The sequence below is a fragment of the Crocodylus porosus genome, unplaced genomic scaffold (assembly GCF_001723895.1).
Source record: "Crocodylus porosus isolate Cpor-Errol unplaced genomic scaffold, CroPor_comp1, whole genome shotgun sequence".
NCBI classification, from domain to species: domain Eukaryota; kingdom Metazoa; phylum Chordata; order Crocodylia; family Crocodylidae; genus Crocodylus; species Crocodylus porosus.
In genome coordinates, this window is record NW_017728886.1 from 103,465,229 (window position 1) to 103,471,917 (window position 6,689).

Consider the following 6,689-nt stretch of genomic DNA (forward strand, 5'->3'; position numbering starts at 1 on the left):
GAGTAAATTGGATGCTTATCTTGCTGGGATCCTATGACCCCAGCTGACTTCCTGCCCCTTGGGTGGGGGGCTGGACTCGATCTTCCAAGGTCCCTTCCAGCCCTCATGTCTATGAAATCTATAAAATAAAGGCAAGTATAAGTACATACTCTTAACTCTGCTCTGTTGTGTTTGTGTTGCAACACTGGATCAGCTCCCAGTTGGTGTAAGTTGGTGTTAATGTGCCAGTTCATATGAGCTGAGGTTTTGGTCCATCATGTTGCTTGTTTGTAAGGACATAGAAACTAAAGCCCACTAGTATCCTTTCTTCCTCTCTTTGGCAAAGCCACACTTTTATTCTCTTCATTCAGAATGGTGTTTCACTGTGGATAGTATATAGGCACATCTGGATATAGTGGAGAATTCCTATTCCTATGAAGCTGTCTTTGTTTGCTGCTCCCTTCCTCCCTCTTTCCTGCTAATGTCCTTCAAATGGAAAAAGCACTGGAATGATGAGTTTACTTATTTTAGACGGCTTTTGTGAGTGATATAAATTCCTTGATTTTTCCTTTTTGATGCATTAGTTGCCAGTAAAACACAAACTCTTCTAATATTATTGGTTTACAAAGAACTTCACTTTTGTCTGATAAATCAAAAACTTAGTATTAGCAATACATTCCCCTAGTTTTTACTCTGTAAAGCAAAAACTGTAAGCTCAAATGAGGTAGTATGTAGTACTTTTCTGTGCCTCACTTAACTACGTAGCAAGTTCTGATGGCTGTCTTCTTCCCAAGTCACTGCCACCCAGACCTATTTTCTCCTTCTGGACATGTCCCATGACAATGTCAAATGACGGGTACCACAGTCGAAGAAAGGTGGTTACTAGTTTTGGAAGCATGATGACTGCTTTCTTCCATTTCATGAGAAAGTAGCATGGCCCAGTTATTTTCAGGCTCTGCTACAATTACTTGTTCTAGCCTGTATTCTTACTACAGGTAGAAGTGACCATATGCTTCATTTACATTTTTGCCTTTACAGATACTGCAGGACCATGATTACTGGTTTGAAATCTCCATTCCTTTGAACCCATAGGACTTTCCCACTATATTCCAGTTATGTTGCTAGATTCCATGTAGTTTAAAGTGCTGCTCCAATTTGTTTTGGGGTATTCTGACACAATTAAACTTTTTTTAGCTGTCTGTTCTTTCAGTACAGCTCTAGCTTGTGTCTTATTCCGTATTTTTAGAAGTACTTGCCAGTTTTTGACTTAGGAAGTTTTTTGAGTTTTTTTCCTATTGACCTTCCAGATATTTATAGATAGTTGTATCTCTGCTTAGGTCACTGAAAAGCCGAACTTCCACATATCTAGTTTTCCTTCTTAAGTCAGCCTGTTCAACTCTTTTTTCTTACTTAAGATTTTTTTTTTGAAATCTGGTTACTGCTTAGATATTTTAGTCATTTTCTCGTTTCACTCTTTATGAATGAACATATTTTCTCTCACATACCAGATAAATGAGGTATTTGTTGAAATGCTTTGTTTCTTTTAACCTAGTGTGGTGCTCCACCTCTGGCTCATGGAGCAACGGCATACAGCCCATGGGGCTCCCAATGGGTCAGGAAATTCGGTGGCAAGAAACAGTGGCAATTAATATCCCCACCCTCCCGCACTGTCAAATTCCCAAAGCCCGTATGGCTGGGTTGGGGCTGGGCCATGCCCCCTTCCCTCCGTATGGCTGCTGGATGGAGTCCTGCTGTCCTTGCCCACTGGGCACTACCTCTCCAGCCTGCCAGGCAAAAAAATGTTGAGCTCTGCTGTTTTATCCTATTGACCGGGTTTTGTTTCTTTTTCTTTCTTGTTCTCTTACAGTCCGTCTTTTCTCTGAAAACTTCTAGTATTTAATTTTATATATACTTTTTTATTGTCTCCACTCTATTTCCATTCTATGTTAAATGCCCTACTCCTTTGAGCACATTGCACTATGGTCATAGTGTTTGTAGCCAGGCTGGTCTAAGGAACATGTGAGAAGCAAGGTTTCTTTGGTAATATCTTCTCTTGGGCTAATTATATAGTTAAGTGGTAAAAAAAAGACTTCTGGGCAAGCTTCTTTTGAGGTCAGAGAGAAAAGCTGATCCAACTGTTTGAGCACATCGGCAGCTGCTCATTCTTTGAATAATTCTATTTCAGAGGAACTCTCAGTCCTTCAAGTACTTGGCCGTGCACATTCTTACAAAGCTCCTTCACGACGGGGATTAATCTCACCCCACAGTAGTCCCAACACAGGGGCTCCAGGTACTTTCTTCCACCCTGCTGTGGCATAGATTCTTCCCTTTGTAGGCAGCCTGGACTGGCTCCTCCCTGGGGCTCTCTACCTTCTGCAGTTCCTACATCCAGACTGCCTCTTCTGGGCTAGGCCCTGGGCTTATGAGCCTCTTCTTGGGTTACCTGACCCTCTACTTTTGCCACTGGTGGGTGGCCATTTTATTTAACACCCCCTTTGCCATTATAAGTCTGGCCCTGGCCTCCCTCCCCCTTTCAGTAATAGGGCAGAGGCCACATTACAGCCATGAGGCATTACTATTTTGAATCCTTTCTGGAACTCTCCATATGCTTTTATTTCTCTTTCTTTCTCTCTTTGTCTGGGGTGCCTAAGTCCATCAGACTTCAGGAACTTTCCCCCATTATAGGGGATTGATTCCTACTTCAGGCTCACTTTAGGTAGCTCTGCACTGCATCATTTGGCACCCATCACTGTACTTACAAGTGTGGGAGAAAAGCAAACTGCTGCCTTCTCAGATTCCTCTCACCCTCCAGAATCTTCCATGTGAGTAAAAGCCCAGATCTGAATCTGCAGGGAGGCAATACTGGCCATTCTGCTTCTGTATAAGAATCTAGGGGAGATTCAGGGCTCTTCCTTAGGCTTGTCTCCTGTCTTCAAATATGCCCATCCAGACAGGAATTCTAAGAGAGATTGTAGAGCATAGCACATTGGACCCCCAGGTCTGTTTAACCCCTGCAAATCCCGGAATGATTGCCTTGTTGGAAGCTTTTTATACATCCTTGCATAAAAGATCCTTTTCAAAGTCAGCAACAAGATTGAACAGTGCGGTGCAGACTGTTCCTCATACATGCTATATCTATTTCACTTAAGATATTTAAAGCCTTTGCACCAACGTCAATGGGCACAGGTCTTCCTGATTTCAGCACTGCTCCCATTTTCACTTGCAATGCTGTGTCCAGTCTTTCTCCTTGGTGTCCTTCCATGCAGCCTCCTTTAGCTTCCATTCCAGCACTGAAAGAGCAATGGACCTGTTCCTTCTTTGCAGCTTGTGAGGTCATTTTCTTCTCAGTCTTTGAGGGGGCATTCAGACTCAGCACTATGGTTTGAGCATGCACTGGGAACAGTTGGTCACAGTGTGCTTATCCCCTTTTTCATACCTGGTCATGGTGGCCATGGTGGTTGTAGCAGTCTTACAGAGTTCACCCAGTGTCAAAATCATTCAGGGTTGCACTCTTCCCTATCTTCACAGGATATGTCTACCCAATCTCATCTCACTGCATGGGGCCATTGTCTTCCTGTGTGGTAGCAAGGGAATTCTTGTTCACTTTCCAACTAGATCACTAGCTATATTAATCTTTGCAGGTATGGTCCTAGCACATTTCCCCCGGTCCCAGGAGACCTCTCTTCTTTATAGAAGATGTTCAGATGGCAACAACACGGAGTTCAGCCCATACTACATGCTACATGATTCCAGGAGGCCTCCATAATGCTTTTGGTGGGGTGGTACTCTATTTTTGTTGGTGGTAGATTTGTTAGTTTTGTTTGTTTTTATGCTGGAGGGAGTCTGAGACTCACCTCTAGGTATTGTGGGCACTGCTTTGCAGTTACCTACATATAACTCTATGTGAGGACACCTACACAATGGAGAAAAGGGAATTATTTACCAATAACTGAATTTCTTAAAGCTTTACACACATGCATGCAAACCCTGACAACCTTCCCCTCTTCCTCAGAGTCAGGATTATGTGGTAGAGGAAACTGAGAAGAATATAGAGATGGGAGGAATATTGCAGGGCTGTGCTGAAGCATACAATGTAGATTCTGTTAAGGTAAAAGTTTCCAGCCATAGGCTGAGGGAGGGAGTGAAATACACCTCAAAGAACTCCAGTTACTAATGGGTAACTTTTGTTTCTTTACCTTCTAATTAGGTCTTGTTAAGGTCATCCAGCTACCCTCCACCCATATGGATGTTAGTCCCTCCTCCAGTTTCACTATACATATAGAGTTGTTAAAAGGACCTGTAAGATGTCAATTATCTTTTCAGTAAGCCAGCTGTCCCCCTTCAGAATGGCAAGTTTTAACAAAGCAGACAAAACTGGTACCTATGTGCAGCAAACCAGGAAATTATGTCTAATACCAGATAAAAAGTAATTGGATCAATTTTAAGTACTGCATTAAGTGACAATCTGTCCAACTTACTGACCTAAGAGATCACTATTAGGTACTGTAGCTTGACACCCTGGTGGCTGAACAGGTCTTGCTCTGCTCTGGTTTTAGTGTACCCTCCTTTTGTCTTCATCTGCCATGCCTTGATATACTCGGTTGATTTTAAAAATGAGGCTGCCCAAGGATCATAGAGCGAGTCCTAGTCCTTCGGAGAGCAGATCTCTCTCAGACCCTACTCCAATCCTGTCTTCATGATAGATAGGCCCTCCTTGCCCATCTATACCTCCAGGACACCTATTGCCTTATTGGCTATTCATGGCCTCTGACCTCCCCTGTAGCCATACAAATGCCGTGCAGAAGTTGCTCTTCAACCATTCACCGTTACTGGGGCCTCAGCCTTCTGTGACATCTCCCCCTTTGTTCTCTTCGGGCCATCCAGCCCAAGGGCACTGTACTGCACCTCGCATCTGGACTCCAGCCTTTGTCTTGCCCACTCTGGCCCTGTCTCCACCTTGCTGTGGGTACTGGGATTTCCTGATCTGTGCTGTTAGGGCCTTGCTGGGATCTCCTCCACCCCTGATAGTCTCAACATAGACTGCTGTTATAACTGCAAAACACAATGTAAGACCCCCGGCTGTAACAAAACAGCCCACCGACTGTATACCAGAACCTTTCTCCTCCTGGGCCCTAGCCCCCTGCAAGCTCTCAGCTCCTTACTTGAAGTCCCAAGTGTAGCAGGATCCCACGCATTAGCTCAGCCACAGCCATCTTGCTGCATTGCTCTTCCCCCTGCAGCTTGCAAGTCCAAACTGACTGCTCTGGCTCAGGCTCTGTGCTTATGTTTCTTAAGCCCTGCCCACTTCTGGTCAGGTAGCTTGCTCTCTTTAATTCTAATGGTATGCTGGTTTGGCTGCTGTGGCAATACCCCTGCCAGCCCTCAAGCAGGTCTCTGCCCTATTGTACTATTGTAGAGCAGCCACTCTGCAATAGGCATTCATAGTCTCTGACCCTCGGCTGCCTATTCCTCTACAGCCAGCTCATCATCAAGACAGTGTTTCCCTCCATTTGGGTAACTGCTGATGCTTTTCCCTTAAAGTAATGGGGAGCCTCTGACTCCCTCTTACAGATACCCAGTGGGGAATGGGGTGAAGTCACCCTAAATGTCTTTTTTCTGTAGTTCTGAATTCTTTGAAAAGTGTTCTAGGAAAATGTTTTTGCACCATCCTCTCAAAAGTCCAATGTATTTTGTCAGATGTGGAGTGTATTTTCCACTATATGTTACTGTTGTCTTGGGTATCACAAGCATCTCCCTGGTTTTTTAAGTATTTTTGAAACAAAGCCCCATCTTTCTTCCTTTTCATAGATGGATCACACCTATTGAGGTTTTTTTCAATTTTTCATTTTTGTTTGTAGGACTCCAAAGTATTTCAGGTAAGCCTGCAAGGAAAAATGTCCAGTTACTATTTTATTATTTATAGTGAAGTAGATGATAGATTTTTCTTTCACATGTGCTGTCCTTTCCTTCCTACCCCTTTCATACTGTTAAGTTTTCCACTTACCTGTGATACTGTCTGTGTATCCTGCTGCCCTGAACCATGGGAACATTTTCTCACTCGGTGTGCCTCTCTCCATTTATGCCTCTTTTTAAACGTTTCTTTGTCCAACCTATCAATAAATGTCCTAATCATTTTCCTTTAAATACACATTTAAAAAACTAGTTTAGACTATTCTCTTTGTTCATGGGGGACAGGACTAGAAATAATGGCCAAAAATGGCTGTAAATTTAGGTTGGAGATTAGGAGGAACTTCCTCACTAGGGGTGGTTAAGCTTTGGAACAACCTAACCAGAGAATTTGGGGAATCTCCATCCCTGGAAATGATTAAAAGCAGAATAGACAAACACTTGACTGGAACGGTGTAGTCAGGGCTAATCTTGCCTGGAGCAGGGGATGGACTAGATGACCTCATCAGGTCCCTTCCAGCCCTACTTTCTTATAATCCTAAAAAAGCACCACTACTTCGTAACTGCTTTGAGATTTATCAAGATTGAGCTAAAACCATATGCTGGAAATGCAGCACATTATTTCCTTGCTTGTCTTTTTTTACTCTGCAAAAAACGTTTGGCCAGAAATTACTGACATCCAATAAATAATTTGAGGTGAGGGAGCTTCATTTTTTTCCCTCTCCTACTCACCTTATTCTGTCAAATTCAAATTTTTTTTGCTCCAGGAAGTGCAGTCTATTGTAAGAAGTCTTGTCATGGTT